General features: G+C 36.3%; 1 long non-coding RNA gene across 1 annotated transcript in view; it reads left to right on the top strand.

Annotated features, from left to right (window-relative positions):
• The window catches only part of LOC107319316, a 151,922-nt gene that overhangs the window by 100,385 nt on the left and 24,037 nt on the right, over window positions 1-27,500 (top strand). Inside the window, exons 3-4 of the long non-coding RNA XR_001557733.2 lie at window positions 8,139-8,300; window positions 26,267-26,426. This is a non-coding gene — a long non-coding RNA (uncharacterized LOC107319316). The remainder of the gene's footprint in view (window positions 1-8,138; window positions 8,301-26,266; window positions 26,427-27,500) is intronic.

Genomic DNA, 27,500 nt, shown 5'->3' with positions numbered 1-27,500 from the left:
CTCTGTGATGCACTTTGTGATATAGTGCTCCACTCAGTCTGGTGCAGGAGCTTTGCCCTGAGCTCTTGGAAAGCAAGTGGATTCAGCCTCCAAGTGTTTCTGCTGCATCACTCCTCATCTTCTATACCTAAAAGAGATGATGCAGATCTTGGATCAACCTGCATCAATGTCTGGAAATTGTTGGCAGCTATTATCATTCTGAACTATTGTTGCTTTAAACTGTACTTGGCCACACAGTCTAGTGCAGATGCACTTCCAAAACATGTGGGTGGAGTGAAGGTTGTGAATTTATTGTACTGACTCTATGTGCTTTCTTAAAGGAGTATGAAGTTGTGTGATGTTTCTGCTTCTGTGAATTTGTTTAAACCATAGTCTTTACTACAGTTGCCTCTGTACTTGTAGGCATGGTTTTGAATAGTCTTCCCTGTATTTGCTCTGTTTGGCTTTATTTTTCATTTTTGTAATCCTTGAGGACAAAGTTTATTTAAATACAGGTCAGTTTTAGTATGAATGGTCTGCAAGAGAGGTGGGGGTTGCAAAATTCAGGTTCATGCCCTCTCTCCTTCTCTGTGTTGGCTGGTGGAGCTAAGCAGAGGCCCTGATACCCATCACGTCCCTTTCAGTTGTTCACAGGGCTTGTTCACGCCTTTCTTTTAAAATGGTCCGTCTGGAGGACAGAGCCTGGTATGGATTTGATTCAACTCTGATACCTTCATTCTGCCCATTTTTGCCTATGCTGACTTATAGGTGCCCTTACAGGAGACATCACAGTTTCTTTGTTTTGTTTTAGCATAGAAATGTGGGCATCAAACTTGAATTTGCAGACGTGGGTACCTTGTAGATGGCTTTGTAAGTGGAACAAGGCAGGTAATCATGATCTGATGCCTGTATGACAGAAAATGAAAGTTGCACTTACACCATAAACCGTTCATTTCTTGATTTCAAAGATGGTGGTTGAACTCCTTAATATAAATCCAAATTAATTTTCTTAGTGAGATTGTACTGATTTTTTAGAGGAAAATGAATAAATGGCATTTTCCTAGTTGTCATAGTTTTGGCTGGGATGGATGGATGTAGTTTTCTTATCGAGGCTTGTATTATGCAATGTTTTTCCATGACACTAGCCAATCTTTATTTATTCTCTTCAAATTAGTCCTGTGTTATATCTCATGGAATAGTTTGTATACAGTCTTCTTGCCAACACAAAGATATTTAAACTGTAAAAGGTCCCAGAGGTCTCCAACTGAATTGATCTGTCCTATTTGGAAACACCGCTAAAATATTTGCACTCTTGTTGAAATGTGGGCCCTGAAAATGTGTGTTTATGGGATCAGCCTAAAAAATGTTCTTTTACATTAGGAAGATTTGCAAATGCAGTTCTAGGAAGTCAGACCTCTTGTGATTTTATTTTTTTTTATTTTTATTTTTTAAAGAGGTCTTGATAAAAATTTCTCTAAGTGCACTCCTCACACACCCTAGGAATTACATAACTGAAGTATTGCAATTATTTCCATGATATTGTTTTGTTTTGAAATATCTGTTTTGTCAGACTCAAACTAATTCAGTGTTCACCACTTTATTGTAAACTGATGCTTCTGTATGTTGAGTGCTTTCAGAATCTACTTTGAGACTTTCATACTTTGGATACAAGACCAATAAGATAATCAGTTGCTAGTGTTCTAAACTTTTTTCTCTACTTCTTGCTTTTAATGTGATTAAATGTGTTATCTGAGTTATCAAATTACTGCTAAATTTTATTTTATTTTATTTTATTTTTTTTGAGTACCAATTCTGAGGTCAGAATTTTAACCAGAATAAAAAATGTATGTGTCTGTACTGAATAAATATCTAGGTGTCAATACTCTGCAATTTATAGATGCATGTTTCAGGACTTATTTCTCTCTATATAGAAATGGTTCTTTAGTTATTTTCAAATCTGGTCACAGGTGGAAAAAATAGGATAGCGAGAAGGGCACTGGGTTTCTCCCAGTACTTTGTCTACATGTGAAAACTGAAGATCTGATGTTTATTTCATTAACATAATCTAACTTGTCCAAAAATTCTTCTTTGAAAAGATGTATCCCTTCAGCTTGTGGCTAATGATAGATATTGAAGCAACAAAACACCAGGCTAAAAGAATGCAAGGTGATATGAGATGTATAATCTGGTACTTTACTGGCAAATAATCAGCTTTAGATATATCACCTGTATTTTCTACGTTTTCCATTTTTTCTTGTCATGAAAACTGTATCATGCAACAGAAGGGTATTGTTCTAAGAGGATTTTAACAGTTTTTCTCCTGTATGACTTAGGTGAAGATTTTTTGGATGTCAGTCACTGGCAGGTATATTAAGGATGTAAAATGTGGTGTTAATAACTAATGCAGATGAATGTTCTCTTTCAATGACACAATGAATGAAGTAGAGGCAAAGATGCTGCACTAGCCAACAGTAATGCCATCCCTGATGGTTATCAAACAGCTAGAAATGTTCACCAGCAGAATAAACAAAGGATTTGGAGAGTTAACTACGTGTAGAAAAACTGAGTGTTTACCACAGAACAAAATATACTTTCATACTTATTTTTTACACCCAAACATTACTTATTGAGAGTCATCATATTTTATGAAAACTTTTATTAACACTTCCCAATGACCTTACACCCATTGTGTTTTTATCAGTCCCAAGAATCATAATCTGTTTAAAATATTTTTTTATCTTTATAAACACAATAAAGTAAGCTGTCCTGTGCGCAGATTTGTAGATCTCATTAGAGATACTTTTTAAAAGGTACTCCATCTCTTGGGAAGATGATGACAAGTAATCTTGGCACACAAAGTTTTCAGACCAGAATAGTTTATTAAAATAAATTGTTTAATCTTTCTAGTATTGTTTTGGAGTGGCTGTACCTTTTAATTGTACTTGTACAACACTTTATGACTTGATGAAGAGAAAGACAAGGGCAGCTGAAAACAAATGCCGTGGCAATATCAGTTAGATGATATCCCAGGTGAAAAAATAGACGAAGTATTTGTTTAAGTTTTCAAGCATTATCAAAGTCATGAAAGAAAAATGGTAGTTTTAAAACTCATTAAAGTTAACATTTGTCTGTATTGTAAATGAGGTATATTCCCCAGGGTAGTTAGCAGCTTTGGTGGCACAAGATGGGGGTAATTTTTCAGATGTACTGTTTCCAGTGGGCCAGTGTCCTAAGGCTTTGCTTTAAATGGCCTTTTTATGCAGTAGGATAATGGGCAGTTTGTGCATTGCTAAATCAGCCCTATTTTGTTAGGAATGTTACAGTCAGGGCACTTACAATTTGTCAGAGGAAATGCAGAACATCTCTACAGGAGTCTGTTTAAGAGGACATCATTTCTCGATAAGCTCTTGCTTAGGTCAACATGCAGCACTGCTCTTACACTATTCCCCTGTTGCTTCTGCCACACGGGAATGCTCTGATTTATTAGGACTGCACAAGTCATGTCCTCCGCCTGACTGAATCCGCAATGTGGAAATTTTCTCCCCTCCCCACTCTTATTCCCTCCCCCTTATCAAAACAAAATGTAGAGGGTTACTGTAAAACCCTCATAAAGTATTTCTAAGAGGATTGCTTCAGTGAAATACCCGTATGCCATACAGCATTATTATTGTATAGATGCATCTTATAAATGCATCAGGACTATTGTGGATTTTGAAAGCGTGCAATTTAGGAACATCAGCTGTTCTCACATTCTGTTATTATGCTACTGTGATTAACTGTAAATGTAAAATGTGAAGATTGTGTACTTAGTGAATCTGATATAAATATATCCAGCTATTAAAAATGTTATAATTTTTAAACAGAGCATAACAAAAACCCCAAACATCAAAACAAATCCAAAAGTCAAAGTGAATTGCAATGATTGATATTACAAATGTCCTGTTAAATTTATGATTGTATTTGAAATCGAGACATTTCTCCTATAAAACTTGTTTAATGAATGATGATTCCTTAGTCAGACCTTCTTTAAAAACTATGTCCAGTTCAGTGTTGTGTTCATTTCCTCTCTGGCAAAAGTGCTAGCACTCTGCCATTCAGACTCCTATTCCTGAGGATCATTGGTTTTGTTTCAGCATTCTGATATTCTAAACTCAGTGCAGCCTAGGACATTTCTAGTAAAAGAAGTAATGATGAGCTTTGGTCTTTTTGTGTTTGTGGCCAATTGTAATATAAAGATGAGAAACAATTTTGAAGGGATCAGAGCTGTTCCACTTTTCTTCCTGCAACTCTGGAATTCAGCTGTCTGTGCAAACATTTGCACCTAGAATATTCTATGCTAAAGTTTCATTTAAAGGGTATCTTGGGTGACTAGGAGTAATCTTTCCTGGAAACGAATTAACTCCATTATCGCAGACTCATTCCTTACTTTTTCCCACTCTAAATTGCTGTTTAGCACTTTTTTTCCTCACCTCTGCCTTTCTCCCATACATCTTCCTGTAATGCTCAGGAATAAGGGTGATGATTATTGTTATTACATAAAAGTTAGTTTGAGCAGGATTTTTCAATTTGCGTGAACTGTACAAAGATCTTTCTTACTTGCAGTTCTGTGTGGTCAACCCTTCAATGAGGGAGGGAGAAGAGGAGATGCTCTCGGAATATGTAAGCAGAATAAATGAAGAATACGCAGTGGAAATTGCTAAAAATAGATGTTGGTGTCCCTTGTTCTCTCTATCACTTCTGCAAGTGATGCTACTGAAACTGAACGTTGTGGAGGACATTAGCTATCCTCAACAGAACAGGCAATCTGGGAGTAAAGCGCTTGAGCAGATAGCAGGGATGGGAGGACAGGGCTGAGGAATGGAATACTGTACCATAGGCTATGTAATGAGTGGGTATTTCAAACCAAGTACTGAGCTGTACAATGATTAACAGCAGAAGTACCTTCTGCTGGCACTGCAAAGTGGTGTGGCTGCACTTCAGTTTGATATATAGGTAGCTAAATCAGTATGATTAGACTGTGCAAATTAATGTAACTTCATATAGGCATTGCCTGGAGAAGAAAGAATTTGATTTTCAGAAATGCTGGATATTTGCAAATTTCAGCTGCTTAAGGATTGCTTTGAAAAAAGAAATTAATCTCTGGTGTGGAGCTGTTGTTTAGCCAGTGACTAAGATATAATTTTTAAGGTAAAGAACACGGAAAAAAGAATTTATGAGAACACATAGTAAAAGGAAAAACAAAATAAAGTCAGGCAAATTGTATGAAATAACACAAGAAGGCAGGTAATCATCAGAATAAAATTAATTTTATTAACATTTGTTATTAGTATTTTTAGTGTTAAGTGGATATTGTACTATGGATATTATCATACAAGATTTGTCACTTTGCAATCACTACTTTACATCCAGTTCTTTTCTGTTTACTTTGCAGTATAAAATTATTCTGATAGCCACCGTTAATTTCTAGAATATTACAGAGAGCACTATTTGCATTCCTTGCAGAAAGCCTCAGAGCAAAGATCAAGCACAAGTACTTTCTTTCTCCAGAAGTCAGCTGCAGTTAGGGAACTGTATTGTTTTTTTTGTGTTTTTTGTGGTTTTTTTGTGTGGTTTTTTTTGTGTTTTTTTTTTTTTTTTTTAACCTGTAGTACTATTAAGTCTTGTAAGTTCTTGGGTTATGTTTTGCTTTTGCTTTTGGTATGGAAATCTTTCAAATTCAGATTACTCTTTGATGCATTGTTAACTTTGAAACCTAGTGATGGCCCTAAGCTGAGATTATTATTTTTATGTCATTTTGGATCCTTTTTGCAGAAACACTCAGGTACTTCAGTGTCAGTTTGTTGATGACACACTGCACCTTTTCAGGAACTGTGAAAGGCAATCCCTTCCTTGCCTACAGAAGCACAGTGGGGCAAGACTACTTCTTGGAAGTTCTCTGGATGTCCTCATTCAGGGAAGCTCGTAAGAATCCCAAATGCATTGAATGTAAACAAGCAAACAGTACAAAAGCTGATACTTCTGAGAGGTGGTGTGAACTCTATTGCTTTAATTACAAGTTGAAATGTGTGCAATTGGAAGCGTTCAGTCAGTGATGAGAAGTGACTTTCAGTCATTGAGTTCAGCTGTGGTTCCTCAACAATCGTACATTTGTTTGAACTTGGTAGATCGTAGAGAGCAGTTTTGGGAGACATTTTATAGCTGTTCACAGAGAGAAAAATTGGGGCACAGTCTAACAAGGGGAGAGAGACAAAGCTGGAGAAGTGAGATTAATCTTCAACAAAGAACTTGACACAACTGGACTAATTATAAGAGAATGTCACAGGATGATGGCAAGTGATAATGCTCAAATCATTCTCATACAATTCCAAAGAAGCAAACCATCTGTACAACTCAAAAGAAAGAGAGAAAAAAGATACAGATTGTTTAAGGATTCTGATTCAGCAAATATCATAATAGCTGGGATGGATGTGAGAAGGGTTTGTATTGAGTTGTAGCAGCACTGGAAGATAAAGAGGAACTGGATAAGGAGAAGATGCCAGGTTGTTTCTGATTTTGTTGTACACTCCACCGCGAGTAGCATGATTGTTTTTTCAACTTTGTTTTTGCTTGCAGACTTGCAAAATATTCTCTTGAGCTAATGATGATAGTAAGGATCAAGGGCTGATCCTCAGCCCTGAAGGAAAGAAAGAGACCATTCCTATATTCCTCTCACCCCTCACCTTGCAGTCTCTGCTCTGCTGATCGGCAATTCTTAGAGCTACCAGAAGTGTCAGTGATTTAACTGAGCTGTATGAGGGGAAAAAGAAATACAGTGATGCGCTGTTCTGCTGCCTTTTTACTCCTGACGCACCCCATATGCTGAGATGGTGGGTGGCAGTAGGAGAGCTGGCACGCTAGCAGCAGTGTGTTCCCTGTGCCAGGAGAATAATCTGTTGACTAGCTTAGCCTCCTTTCTAACTCATTTCTACTTCTTGGGTAGCACTGAGAGGTGTGAGGTCTTCTTAGAAACTCCAGCTCTTTGAGTGCCTGAAAGGGCAGTCTTAGAGGTGAGTCTGAAGCTTGTAAGTTGAATCTCTATTTTTGGTAGTGATATTAATATGTAAAAGAAACCCACAAACCTCCAAAGCTGTCTAAAACTCGAGTACGTTAGCACTTCTCATGGAAATGATACAACTGCTGTGCCTTTGTTCAGTTTTTAGGTACATATATACATGGGAGAATTCACTACATCAGAAAATTCAAATAAATTCAAAGGAGAAACAACAAAAAAAAATAATATTGTATTTTCTCTGTTAATAGCATTGCTTGTTAAACAGAAGTTGGCATGGAATCCTGGTGTGAAATTGCCAAGAAAAGATTATTAATTTGGCATAAGCTTTAAGTAGCTTTATTCAGTATCAGATGAAAATAAGAATTATATGCATTTGTCTGATTTGTACTGCTAGTGAAAAGGAGAATTTGCATCAGAAGGCAAATAGGTGTACGCCGTTGGGGGGAGTTCATGTTCATCTGACAACTGCGGAACTTGGCAGACAAGTGCAGTAAACTTGGTGGCAAGCAGCAGAGATAATATTCTGCAATGTTCTGCTGGAAGAAGCAAAATAGAACAGAATCAATCATCTTTTCAATGAGAGTTTGAGGTGACTTGGGCTTTGTTCTTAGCTTTATGAGGACTTGTATACCTTTCTATACTACACATAGAGGAATTTCTTCTATCAGGACTGGTGCAGGGCTCCTCCTTTATAACTCTGACCTCCATCTCCTGGGCTTATTAGCCTCTGTGAATTAGCAGAGCTGAAGAAGAGGGAGTGGTCTTCATTGCTTTGTTCAATTGTGATCTGCTCCTTAGGGCTCAGACTGTACCTGATGGTATTACTAGTTAGCTCAAGAAAGCTGCAAAACTGGGGAAATAGATCCTTAAACAACATGGTTATTAATTGACCTCTTTGCCTTATTGTAATGCTAGAAGTTGCCACATACATTCGGTCTTACTTTTTTTTTCTCAGACATACAAACTCTCTGGTCTAGAAATACAAAGTCAGATAACTGAACTGTTTTGAAGACACTTCTTGTCTTTCTTCAGCTGCAGATTTGTGTGAATCTCACTGGAATTCACTATCTGCTTTATTTTGTTCATTACCTTGTTCTGTGCTACACAGTGAGAGAGCAGCAAGTTATCAGACATAGGGACAGAAGGGGAAGATGAAGATAGCCTTCTTGTTCCATAAGAAGTGGGAGGTGAAGCGGCAAAGAAGACAGGAAGGCTGATTCGGGAAGATAACACAGCAGTTTACAACATGGAGGACAAGAAATCCTTGAAGGTAAAAGAACTGACAAAATTTCACAGCAGGCACTAGTGGGAGATGAGAATCCAAGGGAAGCATCATGCCATGTGAGAAACAAGCTTTCATTGATCACAACATGCCATGTTGTTTCTATGATAGCACTGTCTAGGAAACCATTAACAGTGGTAAGAAGAGAATACAATATCTGACAACTTTTTGCTTTGTTTTAAGAGGTACACATTAAAAATACATCTAACGTATGGGACATAAAGAATCTAAATAATTTTATTAAGCATCTGGTAGATGTGAATCTCCAGGGAATTTTATATATGCTTTTGAAGAAAACTGAAAAACATTAGGTTTTGCATTTCCAGGCTTAATTCATCACTTTATTTTGTTTTTAAAAAGAAATTGATGCAGAATTATTAAGTTACCAAAAAATAATAAAAAAAAAAGTATAAAAAAAGCCCCCAAATAGAAGCCTGAGCTTCATAAACATTTTACATATTTGTCTTTAATTTGTTGAAAATAGTATAAAATCTGCTCACATTTGGCATTCCAAATACAAATATTAGGAATTTAATTCCCCAATGCAGAATGATTTTTTTAACAGTGGGATTTAAGAGTCTTCCAAGAGATACTGGGCACAAATTCATTTTAGGATAAGGAATTTTATTTGCATATAGAAAAAAATATTGTGTATATTTTTGTACCTTATGAAGATAACTAAACTACAGTGTATTATTTTCTGTGTGCATCTGCATAGTCTACAGTAGAAAAAGAAAACAAAACCCAACAACAGTTTGTGAATTGAAAATAGAGTTATGTAGTAGGAACAAGAATTTAGTTTGGGGGTTCAGTGTGTGTAGAACCTCTAAAATATAAACCTTCTATTTTCTAGCACAGGAGGGTTAAATGCAGTGCTTTTAAGTTGAGGAAAATATGCAGCCATGTGAAAGGTTTGATGGCACTTTATACCCACCAAAAGCTTAAATGTGCCTGACTGGTTTTATGGAAGACAGTAAATTAGTCCTTGCTTTACCTTTGACAGGTAAGTAGTTGTTCTTGCATGACCAGTGACTATCACCATGCATCCGCTACCACACAGGTGAGAGGCGTTCAGTTTCAAAATGATGACTGGTAAGAAAAACAAGATGTCTTTCTTGGTTATAAATTTAACTCTTCTATGATTAGTCTGGGCCAATTAGGACGCTCCTGGGGTTCAGACTATGGCTCAAGTACAAGCTTGAAAGCCTGATTAGCTGAGGTCTCTTGATACTTGTTCTTGGTAGTAAATGCTGGCACATATAGTATTGATTTTCATTTAGATATCTTAATGTTTCCAGACAATCCTAGCAGATGTGGGCTGAACTCAGATCTACGAGAGTGCTGGGCTGCAATCTGCAAGCATTTTTCTTGCCATTTTGTTTCATTTTTCCTAAACTTAACTGATTTGGAATCAGGAGATATAAATGAAAAATGCAGAGTTTGCCTATCAATCATGGCATGTACAAACATTGCTACTGCCCTTTTCTAACATCCTATTACCACTGGGTAGTTGGCTAGTCAAACAGGAATAAAAATTACACTGCAAACATCATAAGTTAGGCTTGATTTGTTGAGCAAGAAGCCTGACAATTCTGTAAGAGTTATATACCTCAGCCTCGCTGAAAATCAGCCTTGTTATGGCTCTGGTACGTCTATAAAGATTGTTCATTTCATATAAAACAGCTACCTGCACTGAAAGGCCTGAAAGGAAGAATGATGCTGGTTATAAATATAGAGGAAAATCTATTTGTCTGCCCCTTCGTGCTGTTAGCAAGTCACACGATGCAGCCCTTATGCTGTTCCTAGGCAGCAGGGGGAGTTTTCCATGGCCACCTTTTGCTTTCATCTTCTGGCCTGGACTGAAGCACATCATCTCTCTTTGTCATATGAGATAAAGCAATGAAGTGTGACCAGTGCCACTGCATTGCACTCTGCCCACCAGGAGCACGTTAATGATAATGAAAAACTATACTGCACCACATTTAAACTAAATGTGAGCGTAAGGCTGTCTGTCGGCAGACTGGTATAACAGTTAATGTCATAAAAGATAAATAGAAATTATTAGAATTGGCTTGGAAGGGATTTTTTATAGAGCAGGGTTGTATTCCTTTAAAGATACATTATCAGACTGTTAAATCTAATTTCAGGCTACTGGGCAATTAAAATGATTAACATTCTTTACTCATATAGTTCAATTCATTAAAGTTTTAAACACCCTTTACACACTATTTATGTTGAAAATAGAGAAATAACATGTTAAAATGTCTTGGATCATTAATCATTCAAATCTGCTGTATAACTACTTTCTCAAAACCTTAGCACCACAGTAAATATTTACAAACCTCGAGAGGCATTCTTGAAAAGATGAATAAAATCGAATTCCATCCCCACTATGCTCAGCAGACCTTTGGTAGCTCCTGGGTCCTTTGTGTTTGCAAAAAAAAAAAAAAAAAAAAAAAAAAAAATTCAGGCAGAAAATTCCTAAAAATGGTTTTGAAAGTTATTTTGCACAGGGACTTGTGCAAATCTTAGCTGTTTTCTCTTGGAGTCTTGCTGCCTTGTTGCCATTTGAAGGTAGCGGCATGGATGCTGTTATGGATGCTAATAGGAACTCCAGCTATAAAGTCTGGTGTACTGAAATGAACATATACTTGGAGTCTGGCACTTAGTGTGCCAGATGGATCTTTGCATTATCTACTGACAAGCCAGTTTATTAGATGGATATAAGAAGAGATCTTCAGGCTGGTAAACGCTGCCATTAGTTAGAGGTGAAACACCATCTTCCCTTCTGTGTTAGTATTTGTAATGACCTCTGAAACACTGTAGGAAAATAATAATGAAAGTCAGTATACAGTATGTGACAATACAGTTATAAACCATATATTAGTATCAGACTTTTGAAAATATTAACCTTATGGGCTTTGTAATTGTTCTAGTATAAATTTTCAATCAAAGTTCCTGCACTTCTGAAACTGTCTAGACTATTTTAAAGAAATGCTGTGAAATAAACAGTTGTCTGGGTCTAATCTGGACTGTGATTCCATACACCGGGAAGCCAAATTATTGTGCTTGCCTGTCCTTGGAATCTGTGGTAGATCTTTTGCCTCATGAGCCACTTCATATTCCTCCAGGTAAGAGACCTTGATGTTTGCACATTAAGAGTTCAAAGAGCGCACAGGAATGAAGGAAGCATGCTGCCTGTGTCAGTGCGTGTCCCGTTTCTCAGATAGACCATAGGCCAGTTATACTGAACAAGTGTCATCATTACTCTTTCTGGAGCACTATTAGTAAGAGGAAGAGGTAATTATAATTAGCCTCTTTGAAATCACCCAGAGGCTCAGCTGATATGTCAAAGATGTAAATGATCTTAAACATGAAGACATAGCTATATTTTACCAGCTGGCAGCCTGATCCTAGCACTAATGCCATATTTAGTATTCAAGGGTCTTTCATATTGAGGATTTTGGGGAATATTCAGACTCCCTCCTTGAAGCTTGTTTCGGGACCCAAGTGTTCTCAGGATAGACAAGTAGAAAGCTGACTTCTTAATTTAAGTCTTCTGAATTAGGCCAAACTTTCTTACAGACTTACTAGGGAACACTGCCTCCTAATTTATTCTCTCGAACACAGTGCCCAAATTCAGTTAGAGACAACTGCAGTAATCCTAGCATAATTTGTATGTGATGCACTGCAAACAAACAGGTGCCCTGGCAAGTAGCTGATCTTCCAGTAAGATTTTATAGTATGAGGGTCAACTGGCTGTAGAGGATCCACACAACTGTTTTTAAAGGTACTGTTTTTCCATTCCTCGTCTTGCCCATTCCTCCCTTCATTCCACCAATCTTATTCTCTGTGTAAGACTTCCTGACATAACAAGTGGTTCACTATTCAGAATCAAACTGTGCTATTTTACAGTGCAGCATACTGTATCTGATGCAGTTCTAACTCTAGACAATAAAGGAACTGTCAGCCTCTATCAGTGAGGATGTTTCTAATGCTGTTCCATCATTCATTTCAAGAGCAACATGAGCAGAGCCTTTCCCTTGAGAGACTGACAGCCGTTATCTCTGTGATACTATAAGCTCTTGCTGACTTAGGGAGCTGAAATCCCAGAGGTACTTCTGAATTTCATGTCAGTGTATGGTGCTGTAAGCCAGCCTACCAAACTGGGTGTGCAGAGGCACTGCAACATTGCAGAATAAGAATGAAAATTAAGGGCTATTCAGATGGTGAACATAAATATCATACTGCTTTGAAACAGTTAATTTGCTTAATTTTTTCCTACCTCAAATCCAGTTGGAAGAAAGCGATGTGGAGAAATAGGTCCCCTTTACTTTGACTGAGATCATGATCTAACTGTTCGATGCTGCAGTTGCATTTTATGTCTGTGTCTTCAGAAGTCTGTGACTTTAGTTATTAATGATCTCTCTGTTATCACCTTGATAGTCGTTACTCCTGCCCCTCTCCTTCCAGACTTTTCTTGTGAATTTGGACAGTGGAAGATGTGATGAGAGAAGGCAATGGAAGGGATGAAAAGGCCTTATGTATTTGTACTAGAGTAGGAAGAACAAAAATAATCCCATTGCATTTATTTTTATATACCAGAAATGTACTCATTATTTTGACTTGTGACAGAGATTTAGGAATCAAGTTGACCTACTTGTGTCTGGTCACACAGTAGGAGTATTAATTCTGATGCTCTGAGTACCATTGTCTAGTCACAAATCTCCTGGAGGTTACTGAGTGTGTTGCTCTGATGAGACGTACTCAAAAGATCAGTTAGAAGTACATACTGAACCAAAAACAGAAACTTGGAGTATCACAAAACCTCGGAGATATCAGTGAAATACAGAATAGAAAAGTTTGCCGAAGTCTCTGCCTTTTCTATTTTGCTAATAATCAAGATTATATAACAAGGGAATGACTTTTATTGTTGGTATATCTGGGAAATGATTTTTCCTTTGAGGTTTTTGGACTTCTTATGCCTTCCATTGATTTTGATTATTTACAGTTTGACAAGGAGAACGCAGGCAGCCCATGCTGTGCGAAAGATCAGAGGTGCTTTTGTTCCTCAAGGCTATTGCCTTCTTTAATTCTTCAGTGTAGGATCAGTGAACTGATTGCATTTTCTTCCATTTGACACTTTATATTTCACATTTCTTCATCAAACTATTGTAACACACTCTCTGTTAAAGCAAGCTGGTCTGAGAATATAGCCTTTTTGTCTTGGCCATTATTATAACCCTTTGGTGACTCGTAACAGCAACTTTCAGCCTGTACCCTGATTAATCATCTTTCAGTTGAACAGGATAGAGCTGAGTATATTTTAATCTGCTTTGTGTGCTTTTTAAAAATGAGTATTATATAGTGTTATATGCATTGCATATTTAATCATCTCATGATGTAACTTGAAAACAGTTCTTCGAGTATTTCTTCAGCCAGGGTTGTCTTACAGGTGCAAGGGAGCACATTAAAATATTTGAAAATACAGATAAATGTAGAATAGATTTGTGAATGTAGTCCACGTGTTTTTGAAGCACATCTCTTTGGACAGACTTTTTTTTAACAGTGGAAGTAAAGAAGCCAAAGGATATGAGTGTTTAGAGTGTTAACACTTTCTAAGCAATCTGCTTTTGTTAGAAAATTACTAATATAACTCCCTAAAATAGAGCAAACAGAAGTTAGTTGAGTCAAACCTGGCTGTATGTCATGGTTCCAAATACTTTTGATCAAATAGGCTTCTCTCTTCTTTTCTATATTATACGATATATTATGTAGTGCGTGTTTCCAGTGACTAATGTTTGTGATGTGAGTCCCTGTAGATGAAAACTTGGGTGATGTTAGATCAAAGTCCCCTGTAATTTCATAATTCCTTTATGAAGAAATGCCGTTTTTTGGCTGTAGTTGGCATCAGTCTAAATGAATCAGTAAAATGGGATGATCTCAGCTCATATAAATAATAGCAGCCTTCTCCTGTTAGAAATGCCTTTCTTCTGGAAAAGGCAGTTGTCCCACATTAATGCATTTCTAATCAAAAACACTAAGCCCCATATGGTATTTTTTAACACATTTAAGAACCCTGGTTTAGACAGAGTTCTAAATGTACTAGAAACCAAAGTTCATTGTTCAACACTCAAGAGACTGTATAAAGAGTATACTCTTGTATTTCTGTTTTATACTGCCTATTAGTTTTATAGCATTGTGTCTCTTTCTGCCTCCCCTTTCTCTGCTTTTTGTGGAATGGCCTTCATGTTACCATATTACAAGGTTTACCCTCACTCTTCCTCCGAAACATAATGAACATCAGAAAAGGTCCCTGAGGCATAAACAAAAACCAAGAGGGGAGCATCCCAGTATATTGGGGGGTGGTTATGAAGGAAGTCCACGATAGTTCAGAATACAAGATAAAGATACAACATGTGTATGGAAGTACCGCTTGAAAATCATTTTATGAAAACATATCTCAGGAGTTATTTTCACTTCTGTTTGTTGTTTGAAATCACAGCCTCTTCTTTCTCTGAGTCAGAAATGACTTTCAGGGATATAGACTCATTCCTGGCATTCCAGAGATTAGCCTCTCTGGCCAGTAGTTCGTTCAGTGCTCTTTCTTGTTTTGTTACTAGAAGTAAGGCATGATCTTTACATTTTTCCAGCTACCAGAGACCTATCTAGGTCACCGTGACTGTTCAGAGACCTAAAGAAAGCGGCTTCACAGTGACAGAGTTCAGTTTCCTCAGTGCTCTTAGATGCATCTCATTCTGATCCATGGATACAAGAATGCTGAAGTGCTCCCTGGATGGATCATCTTCTACTGTGGGTGATGCTTTTCTCCCAGGCTCAACTAGAATGTCCAGGGATCTGGGAGCCTAGTCAAGTAAAAACACAGTCAGAAATGCTTTGCACCTTGACATTTTTCCTTGTCTTTTGTCACTGTGTCCCCCACCTCTGATCAGTGAGCCCATATTTTACTCAGCTTTTTTGTTTTCTGTTGCTATTGCACTCAAGGAAACCTTTCCTGTTTTTTAAATCCCTCACTAGTTGCAATTCTAGATCAGCTTTGACATTCTTAATCAATCCCTACACACTTGGGCAATGTCTCTGCTTTGTAGCCTGCCCCCATTCCCACCTTCTGCCTGTTTCCTTACTGGAGCTCTGCTGGAGTCCCTTGTTCATGCTGACCTTGTAGTTGAATATATTTCTTGTGTATATGGTAGGAAACAAAATGGCACTTCCTGGCAAATCTGACTGCAGAAGAAAGAATGACAGGAATAAGGAAAATTAAGATATAATGATAAATTATGTCTCAAGGACCAACTGATTTCAACTCTTAAGCCTGGGAGTCATTGTCTATCTGACAAATAGTTTTGTGGTACTTCATAGTATTGAACAACTTTTTCTTCTGAAATTTTGCATCTATTTTTAATCAAAAGATTGTAAGGAAAGAAAAAAAAAAAAAAGGACTGGGTACTATGTGCTGCCTTTTGACGGAACTGTATCCACTTTGGGGTAGGTTAGGTCTTATCCTGCCTCTGGGCATGCACAACTTTTATGTGGCCTAGAATATGTGAGATGGAAAAAGGTCTTATCAGAGTCATACTTAGAAGAAAGTAGCTATCTGAACTTATTGTTCAGCACACCTGGAGTCCGTTTCAGCTCATGCGAGGCTCCTTCTTTTGCAGTGCTGGCACCAAATGGCTACTATAGGAAGATAACAGAAGCTAGAAATGCATTTAGAATATGTTCGCATATGGCAAGAAATCCAAGCACACCAATGTGCTTTCTCTATTTAACTCATACTACCCTTGTGACCCTGCAGCACTTCTTGCTGATGTATTGCTGTAACGTTACTTGGACGATGTTTTGTCATTTCCTGAATGTAAACCTGCAAGAATGCCATCTTTGCTTCCATACTTTGAGACACATTGATGTGCCCTGCAGCCCCCAGTTACTGGGGGTAATTTTATGCCCTTTTTCTGACAGACAGGATTCAATAGCACCATATGTCAAAAAATCCAACCAATTCCAGTCATGCACCCACACCGTCCAGCTGTCACTGCTATAATTATTGAAACTAAAGCCCACAGAAGTTTGTAGTTTTGGAAATGCTGTAGTCTCCTTAGATCTTTACTACTGGTGTTATTGCTGATTAGGACCCTGCCAGCCTTCTGTTGGTCTCTTGAAAACTGCTGTAATTCTCATTCATCATGGAAGCTAACCAGCTGCTCCAGAGCCATCCCATCAAATATGTTGCTTGATGTTACACTTTGCCATTGCCCTGACCTTGATACTTTGGATGTTGGAATAAAGGCTGCTTATTATGTTGGAGCTGCTACAAAACTATCCCACTAACTACATTTTCCACAGAAAAAATTGAAAGCATTTTCATGTACGTAGCTGGTGTCACTCTGAAGACTGATATTATGTTGCAATAATTTCTCCATTATCCTGCTCTATTTTCTTTGAATGTTGGAGGAAAATCCAGTGTGTTAGTTGTGCAGATCACTGGCTCCTATTTACAAGCAGAAAGGATAATGTCAATTTAAAAGGCTTTTGCATGTTTTTCTTGAATAAACACGAGGAATAATCAGAATCAGAAACTGGATTTCATTTAATTCATAGTTTTAAAATGCCTTTAATAATTAGATCAGAAAGAATTAAGATATTTGGTGCAGTGGATGAGTTTTCTTCCCTCAAGTCCAGACTACACCAGTTTGTGTTTTCTCACTGTCTGGCCCCTTGGAGTGGCCCAAATTCAAGATTTGCTGGACAGCTGGTTGTACATGATTCCAGTTTTGGATCTCCTGTTAGTTCTCCCTAAGGTGAGCTGAATAGGTGAGATTCAACTGTTCAGTGTGAGACTGAACGTGAATAACAAAAAGGTAATTAGTCAAAGAGCTCAATACAACTTGGCCATAAGATATAGAAAGAAAGAAAATTGAAAGAAAAACAACCGGAGATGTGATCAGCAGCAGAAGGATGTTTGAAGGGAAACATGACACATGGACTGTATCACAAATAAGAAAGCTGAGTGAGTCATTTGAGCTGGTTATGTCAGCAGTTAAAGGCAAGCCTGAGCAAATGGCTGAGGATGTCAAGCAAAGAGATAGTGATAGAAAGAATATTTTGAAGTGCTGGAGTATGAAGTTTATTTAAAAGTATTTTTGAAGTTGTCCATAATAAATGAAGGAGAATAAATGTTAGACTTCTGAGAAAAATCCTGGTAAGATACTTAAAAGTGTAAAAGCATAGGTAAATAGCTCTGACTAGTGTGCAAGTGTAGAATTTACAAGAAGCGCCTAGGACTGTGAAGGAAAAAAAAAAAATTAAAGTAAAGGGAAGAAATATATGTAGAGTATGAGCAAGTTACAATTAGATATTTCTCAGTGATATTTGTAATAGGATAGAAATTGGTGTCATTACGATATAGTTAAATCTACTACAATCTTTTGTACTTTTGAAAGATTGTCTTCTGCTATCTGTTGGAAATTGTATGTTTGGGGAGATTATGGCCACCCAAAAATTGATAGAACAAATTTACAGGAAGTTAAGAATTGCATTTAGAGAAGTCAATAGAATGGATTTTCATAGTAGAGCAAGCCAGGTTGCTGTTATCACCTTTGTTTGGTTTTGGATTAGCTTTTGAGTTAAAGACTGAAGGGAGAAGGAGGAAGAATTATATCATGTGAGAAAGTGAAAAAATATAGCTTCTCAGGTGATATTCTTCATATGGCTTCATTAGAGGAAACTATCAGAGGATCCTAGGAGAAAATATGACCAATAAGCAGATATTCAGACTGAGGTTCACACACAGAAGATAAGAAATAACAGTTGAGACAATTTATAGGGGACTATTAAAAGGCATTTCAGAGAACTTCAGATAGCTGCTCTTTTGCTTTTTTGCCTTTTTCTTGTTTGATAATAGTGCTATTTCTTCTAACCAAATGGAGTCTTTGCTCTACTAAAATTATCTTCAATATGAACTTTTTAAAAACGAAAATATGTGGGCAGTAGTGCTCTGGAAAGCTGTATACAGACCTTTCATGTTTAATCTAATGACTCTAATTTATTTTTTTTTTATTTTTTTTTTGAGAATCTGGAGAGGTCAACTTAGTTGAAAGTGCTCTTACAACTGATACATATTGCTACTACTTTGTAGCAGGCTTGAATGCAGTTCTATATGTTTGAATGTTTTTAGTGTTCGAGTACTTTCCCCTTGTCTTAAATCCAAGAACTAATTGGGAAATTTCCTAAAACCCTTGGTCTATGTAAACAACGGTCAAGTGCCCTCATTGTGTCAATTGTGTGTAGAGTATGGTGTTTTATTTGTTTGGTTTAAATGAAAGTCAGAAACCACTGTGGAGGGAACTTCACTTAATTTGGTTGATTACATACATAGCTTTCTTATTCTGGTATGATGTAGTCGGAGATCATATGTAACATGTTTAGCTCTGTTACATATCATTTATGAAGCAAATGCATGTTTAATAGTGCAACTTGAAACATCACAGTGGATCCTGCTGAATAGTTCAGATAGCCTAATATGTTATAGTAAGTTGGATTTTTGATTGCTGCTTTCACACAAGTGGTGAAACTATTTTTGGCAGAAAAATGCCTAAATGGAATTTGAGGAGATACTGTGTACTGATATCATTGTAATGACCCACAGTGTTGCAGTCTGTATATTAATTTCGATATGCAAACAATGAGTGCTTTACGGATAAGCTGCCTGCTAATCCATGAGAGCAATGCTTAGAAAAGAATCATGATTTTTGTGAATTGGAAGAAGTGAACTTAACTGATTTCTGTGATTTCTTGATTTATTATATCTACATTAACTGAGGCAAGGGAGGTACCCCGTTCTTCTATGCCACAGTCGAACTATGTTTAACAAATAATGCATTTATTTGTTATTTTTTTATACTTAAAAAAGATTCTATGAAAATACTTATTTTTCACTTTGAGGCTGTTGGATTTCCATGTAAAGAAAACCTTGTTCTTATCAGATACTTTGAAAATTATTCAAAGACAACAATGCTTTTATGAACTTTTTATGAAGTTTTAAAAGAATGCAGAAGTAGTTGTATAATTACAGTGATGGATTGATACCCATCTTCTTTATTAGGAAGAAATGTTACTTTAGTCCAATTTCATAATTACTTTAATGTTGATGTAGTTGCAGGGTTTTTTTGTTGTTGTTGTTTAAAATAATAGCACGTAATAGAGGGGAAAAAAACAACAGCTGAGAAAATAATAGTTGTTCATAAGATGTTACTTCATTTTTTTTCAAGCTGACAGTGCGGTACAGAACTCTGCTAAGCAGAAGAATGCCAAACTTATTTTTATCATTATTGCTATTATTGCTGTTTATTACAATAATGTACTTTAAATTTACAGTCTTGAGCCATCACTGGTATATAACACTATCTGTATGGCTGTACGTATTTAATTATTTGTGGAAGGTATTAGTATTGTAAATACAGCTTATCTTTGTTATAAGAGTGGCATTAATAACAGAATTTCATAAATGCCAACATATAGTATGATAATTTTGAGACTCTGAAAATATGGTGTATTGTATGTAGCTAAAGATGTTCACAAATGCATGTTTTGTGTATATGGGGAGGGGGAGGAGGGCTGTTTTCTGCTTAGAATGCTTTCTGATGCATAAATATTAGCATTAAATAATTTTGAATATCTTGTTTCCTAAAAAGATTAGTTGCTCTTCTCTATGTGATAAATTGTGCAAGAGTTATTGTTCACACCAGTCTTCGTACTGTATTATTCTATGTAGCTTTAAATAACCACCTTCAAATTATGCTCAGCAAGCTGTTGGGAAAGCTTGGAGAAATCTGAGAGCTGAAGGGCCAATTTGTGCCCTGACTTACATCCTCTTCAAATGCACTGACTTTGTGCTGGTAGTGAAGTGTATGAGGCAGTATAGGGTTTGAACTGCAGCTTTTAATTTTGATTTAACCTTGTTCTTTAAAAGAAAAAAGAAAACTTTTGTAACATGAAGCTACATTTTGCCCATATGTTGCTATTTTGTGCTTAGCATCATTTGCCCCTCTTCCATGAGTATCTCAAAATTTACATGAGACATTTAAAAAAAAGAAGTTATCTACATGCTTGGCTACCAGAACTCCAGTTTGCACTGGATCACACTTGGAATCACAAACTTTGTCTTTCGAACTAAGGAATAATGAGATATATCCTTTGTGTGAAATATGCTTATCCCATGTGGCTGCTCATTTGTTTCATCAGAGAGGTAAGTGAAAGCCAGATTTTTTTTTGGGTGCATCTGGATTGTCCTGTCTCAATGAGATGTTTTGCAGTCCATGTTGCTCGGTTAGCAGAGGATATCTCACTTACTATTTGCATCTAAAATTGCATTTTTGGTGGAGAGAGGCTGTGGAAATTCAGCTTCACTAAATATGGTTTGCATCATCAAAAATCCAGCTTCCTTTAGTAATATAAAGTATCAATGAATCATTTTGTCAGACTTTGTTTCTGGTTCTCTATTAATTGTCCGGGGAGTGACTTTTCATGCTGGAAACTAGAGAGACTGAAGAAAATATTCTTTGGAAATAAGAGTCATTTCATTACAATTGGGTATTCTCACCTGTATTTGTACCCCGATCCTTTCTTCAGCAAGTAGACCTCCAGTTCTGGTAGAAAGTCACTGCTTTTGTCACTGGCAGAAAGTGACAAAAGCAATGACATCTGTGTGTAGGGCTAGTATTAATTCTAGCTGCATCAGTGATTTCACACACAAAGTGAAAGTGTTGAACTGAACTGTTTCCACTGAGTTTAAGGACAATGTGCAGAATTCCACTTTTTTTTAAATGATCTTTGGGCAGGACGGGAAGATTTAAGCTATCTACCTTACAGTAATTAGACAGAAGTCCAGAAGTCTTCTTAATAGTGAGAGAGTAGAGCCAAATGCCTTTTTTTTTTCTCTCTCTCACTGTTTACCTTGTGTATGTTTTTAGTTCAGGTATTCCCACTGAAATAGGTAGGATTATCATTTCAGCACATGTTAGCTCGTCATATGGGCATGGACTTTGTGATGCAGTCTTTGTAAATTACTTTCATCCATTTTCTGCTTTCTGTTCTGCCAGATGCTTACAATCCCTCTCACCACTGAAAACAGTAATAATTTCAATAGAAAAACAAACACATAATGTTTAATTGCTGTCTTGTCCACAGATCCTCCCATTGTTATTTTCAAGTGAAGAGGAAGCTCGCCCCTTCAAAACTGCTAAGCTAGAAAACAAGTGGTAGCAGAAGAGACTGAACCAAGTTATGCTACTATGTAGTGTTAGCTACAGTTTTTTTTCATAATAGTTTGACTTGGCAGTAATTTTATTGGAGAAGTCGGTTTTGAGTTACAAGAATCACAAAATCAGTGCATTTTTTTTTGTATGATTAGTGATTTTGGAAACAATTGGCAGGAAAACCTTGCTGGCTTTAACTGTTCCTTTCTGTCATGGTTATTGCGTAAGCCTAGTTTGGCTCTTTTACAGTCTTATGTTTTCCAAGCATTCAGTCATGAATTTGAATAGCAGAATCCTGCAAAATTATAAACCATTTGAAATGTTCACTGAACCTGCAAATGCAATGAGTGAAATTACTGGTAGATATCATAGACTAATGAGAAAAATTAATGTGGGTCAGACATAGCTATGGTTGACCTCTGCAACTTGTCTAAGACGTATGGTCTTTCCTTAAGTGATTGAAGAAAACCCACTTGAAACTCTAATATGCAAAAAATGCTTCAGAAAAGAATGTAAACTTTGTCAGTCACACTTTAGAAAAACAGTTGCTGAAAACAAGACATTTTGGCTTTCAGATCAGGGTCTCTTCACCACCATAGTAGAATTTCCCACGCAGTTCTACAGGAAAAATTAAGCCTTAACTTTATTTCCCTTGGAGCTGTGAAGTCTTTCTTTTAGGATTCCTAAGTGGACTTTTGAACTTTTTTCTTAACCTCCTCACATCCATTAGTCCAGTTGTTCTCTTGTGGCCTCTACTACCGCAGACTGCCTTTTGCCTTCACAACTAGCAAGAGAGGAGGATGTCGATGAGGACTCCCACTGAGATATTCTTCTTAAGGTTTAAGCCTTGTGTGGGAAACCCATCATAAAAGGAAGGAAGGCTGAAAACTTTATTTTGCTCTGATTCCAACCAACCATTAATAAGTACCATGTTTTGCTATTTTCTTGTAGAAAGTTTTGGAAACTTACTTCCATACAAGAATAATCTTAGAAAGATCCTTTAAGGAAGCTATTAATTCTGGCATATGGAGAATTTATAATTTCTGCAAGTGTTATGCAGAAGAGACCTATAATGCGAGCATATGATGCATTTAACTCACATTATAAAATCTGCCTCTATATCTGGCAATGATTTCAAATTTCCTATTTCTCTATTTAAACTATATCAGAAATCCAAAGCACAAACCATCAGCTGGAGGGGAGGTAAAGTTATGATATGTTATGCTTCGGTAAAAAATAGTAACACGATATATTTTTTTTTTGTTTTGGCAATCAAGTAAGGATGTGTACAATTTCAGTACCAATTTTAGCATTTACACAGTAGATGGTCAGTCACTCCTTCTTCTCCCTGTGCCCCAATGGCACTGTCTGATGAGTTTCCAAAATGCGTTTCATCTCAGAAAGTTAATTGTCATTCATTCTGCTGGCCAGAATTTTTAGGAGGGTAAGGAACTATTGATATCTGCACAAAGATTTCTGGTTGTTATCCTTCCAGGAGCTTCCTTCTTTTCAACTGACAGTTTTCACAAAGAATCCCAGTGACTGTCTCACCTCTGACCAACTATCCCATTGCTGTTTTCCCTTTGGAGTATGGGGAAAAAAGTACTGTATCTGTGGGGACTATGGATCATTCCCAAGTAAAAGGAATGTAACATTGATGAAAATAACGAAGGATTTTTTAGAGCTAATGCACAAGTAACTAAAATCACTTATTTCCCACAACATAGCTTATTTTTGAATTGAGTTGAATTATTTCTGTAAAAGTTTTTATACATTCTGAAAACTTATATAAATTTCTTTTTAAGTTTGGGGTTTGAATACCAAGCTTTTAAATGATGAATTGAATTTTTATTGTCTTGTTTTAATGGAAAGATTGACCTTAATTATTATCAGATGAATAGCTCACAAGTTAATACAGGAAAAAATGAAGCAAACAGTGTATTTAGAAAATTTTATTCTCAGAGTCCTTAGAAAACTAACATTGTAACTTAAAATTGCATCAAATGAAGATGTTTATAGGTAGTGGTTTTGATTCCTTGCCACCTTCCTTTATTCTCCTCATAAAAAAAAAATCCAACAAAACAACACAAAACAGTTTTAAACAAAAGCTGTTTCTATCATATTATTATTTTTTTCCAAGACAAACTCTCAGTGCCCAGACTTTTAAACAAGCGCTTTATCCTTGAAAATTAAAATAAAATATTTTCATATAATCAGTGAATTTTGCTATGGAATTTTACAGCAGCTATATTAAACGATAAGAATAACTACTATTTTGAAATTCTCAACATCATGTAATTAGAACAGCCTTTAAGAAATATTCAGAGTTAAGGCACATTAGAATGTATTCCACAACATGGAGACAGCCCTGACAAAGAAACATTATTCTTAGATTTACAATTAATTACCCTTATGTCTATACCTTGCATTCAATTTGCATATCTTAAAAGTGCTGTAAATTTCACAGCACTCCCTTGTTATTTAAGATCATTCCGCTTAGTAAAAGTTTCTATAGTGATAACTTTCTCTTGATTATGTAGTTGTGAGGTCAATAAATCTGGCTTTACTTTGCTCTACAATGTTATAATTTTTCTTTTTTTTTGTGTATTTTTCATTATTTTGCTCCTTGTTCTTTCTGCCCTCTCATTTATAATCCCCCGAAGAACCAGTAGATAGAGAAGTCTGGCTAGAAGACGAAGTGAGTGGTCAGATTCTCAGATGTTATCTTTTTCCCAGAACGCACTGGTACTGGGTGTCTGACATGTTCTATACATCTTTCTAGTGTCAACCTCATTAAACAAATACAACTTGATCTATAGCTCTCAAGAAATGAAATTTCATGCAATGAATTTTCTGTATTCCAGCTTGTGTTCTCCCACTCTCTTTTCTGCTTCAGTAGAAATTTTGTGCATTCTTGACTTCTAGTATAATGTTGTGCCATCAGTACTGGTAAGTTTTTACCCTGAAATTGATCAGTGTTTTTCTGTAATTTAAAGAAATACCCATATTTGAAGCTCAGATCTTGAAGTTTGCTGCTTTATAAAGAAGAAACCATTAACACTATAGTAGATGTGTTTAGAATGTCGTTCAGTATGTTTCTTTTGGTCAGATATGCATGTGCTTCTGCTCTGAATATGGGACATATCTGTTGCAACATACTTGTAAGTGTCCTAGTCTTCTATAGGTAATGATGTATAAATGAGTTGGAACTGTTATATGGTCTAATTCAAGGTTAACACAATATCCTGTAAACCAGAAGGAGATTTAACACTTTGCCAGAATAGGAAATACTGCTTTCCGCCTTTCCTCCAATCCCTTCAGCTTAAAAGAATTTTAAAAAGAAATGTATTTTCAAACTAAAATAAACCTTCTTTAATGAGACTATATATTATTTACAGAAAAACGCCACTAAGCTCAATTAGTGCTGGTCTCACCACTGGGTAGAATTGAAGTTTTTTGAGTTTTTTTAATGTAGTTCATTGAAGTCATTTACTGAATCTGGGGCAATACTCTATTTTTAATCAAGTTTAAAGATATAATGCATGAGAAAACATTAAGACACTGTGTGGATTTTGTGCTGCTGCAAAAACACACAGACAAAAGCATGAAATTTATGCAACTTCTTTCTTTAACCAAGAAAAATTGCTTGAATGTTATATTAAACAGGTAATTCCTTATTACCACCTCTCAATATTATTAATTGGTCAATTATTAGAGTTATTGTAGAAGCTATTATTACAGTCCTTTTTGTTTAATATTTTACTAAGTAACAGTATTATTTAAAACTAGTTTTCTGGACAACAGCATTGCCTGTTCTCCAGAAACAGATGTATGATAATGGAAAACAGAACTATCGTAAGTAACAACTAGGTATGCTTCATGCAGTAAACAAAAACTCAGGATGCAGTATTTCAAATGCTTTCCTATTTAGCTGTCCAGTTGTCGTGAACTTCAGTGCTGAATACATACATTTTTAAATTAAAGACTTTTTTTTTCTTTTTTTTTTTTTTCAGGATAGATTTAATAAGTGTGTTAATTTATGCTTCTGAATTTTTCTCAGGCCTCAATATATAGTTTTGAAGACCTAAAGTAGCTGCATTTATCCTGATTTTTATGGTCTTCATACAAGCAAATGTTGAATATTGCTCTATTCTATTTGATTATAATATTACATTTCGATTAAAATGATTTTTTAAAACCTTCTCAAAATTCCAATAACACTATTTCAAGGAATATAACATGGTAGAAGAGATTATCTACCCCTAGAATACCTTGGCAAAAATATTCAAGTAGCAAGAGTTTTTCTAGTCTGTTAAATTACTCAGAGATCTCATTAAATAAAGCTAATGTACTTGTAAAACAGTAGGGAGAGACAGTATATCATTGTAACTGTTAGAAAGAGCCATTCTGGCGAGGAGGGAGCCAAGAAGGCTAGGTGTATGCTGGTCAGTGTAGATGTTTCTAGGCCATAAATCTTGGCCCCTTCCTGCCTAGTTATTGTGTATTTCTTTAGGTGAGAGATTGATTGTAGCAATGGAAGATGAATTTGCCCATAGACCTTTTCTTTCTTTTTTTCTTTTTCTTTCTCTTTTCTTTTTTTAACTCCTGATGCCTTGCCAAGGTGATAATGCTTTTTTTTTTTTTTTTTTTTTTTTTTTTTAATGCAATCATTTGTTTCAGATTAAAAGCATGAAAGAGCACAGGGAAACACAGGAAAGCTTGTCTCTGCAGTCATGCGACGATGAGGACATGAAGATGTATAACTGTCCCAGGTGTGAGAACAGCACAGTTTACCCCCTCAGGACTTGTAACAGGCTTGCCTGAAGGAAACTGAAATAGGGTAAGATTTGAGACAGAATGCTGACATTTCTTTATTGTGCGTGGTAGTTTAGTTTGTTGAGTGTTGCTAAGTTGTGCAACAGGACTACTGTAATGTTCCTTGTCTACTGCTGAGCAAATTGTTTAAGAACCACCCACCCCTCTCACTCCATTTATTCTACATACTGAATGTGGAGAGGCATACTTTCCATGAATATATATAGATGCTGAATTTATAAGGATCAATATAGTCACAAATGTTGTACAACATGTCAGGATATCATAAAGTGCAGGCAGTTCTATATAAAATACTAGCTTAATCTTGGAGATTTTAAAGCCTCATTAAAATGTGGATAAAGTCCATATATGGAATGGCAGCATTCAAAAGGTTGAAGTTGTATATCTGTGGTGCAGAAATTTTAACCATTACATTTGAATGTCAGTCGACTCATTTGATCACAGATGATATTAACATGTAAAAACTTAAGATGATGAGATGTGTTGTGTGTACCATATAAACCAATAGGATTTGTTGGTTAAGGCTCGGGGGGTGCCATAAATAACCTTAATCCTTAATGCATAAAAATTCTAACACAGATCTGATGGCAGGTGCATCTTATAGTAATCAAATCTTATATCATGGGACTTTCATGTGAACTTTATAACTTTTCTAAGGAAACATCTCACGTCATAATTAGGCAGAAAAGCTGGGTTGCGAATGCACGTTTCCTTGTACTGGGAGAATGAGAGAGTGCTGTTGAGGCTGGGATGGGAGCCTGAATAGAACAGAACAGGCACTTCTTAAAACCAGGAGGGCACATCTGCATGTGCTAGTGATTTTCAATACTGAAAACTGCAAATATTCAGGTTCTTTTATGTTTCTGTAATGTAGCTGCTCTAGCTTTGCAGATGGCTAATTTTACTGAAAGGTGGTAGCATTTGATCCCACTTGCATTGATGTTTGCCAGATTTGCAATAATTTGACTGTGTGCTGGTACAAATCTGCTTGGTAAAGCTATCTGGTAGTAACAATATGAGGATGCCGACTGCTTTTTCATGGAGAAACTTTGAAAGTCAAGCAAATACTTTTATCTTG

Source organism: Coturnix japonica, chromosome 11 (assembly GCF_001577835.2).
Source record: "Coturnix japonica isolate 7356 chromosome 11, Coturnix japonica 2.1, whole genome shotgun sequence".
Lineage (NCBI taxonomy): Eukaryota > Metazoa > Chordata > Aves > Galliformes > Phasianidae > Coturnix > Coturnix japonica.
This window is presented reverse-complemented; position numbering and strand designations above follow the sequence as displayed.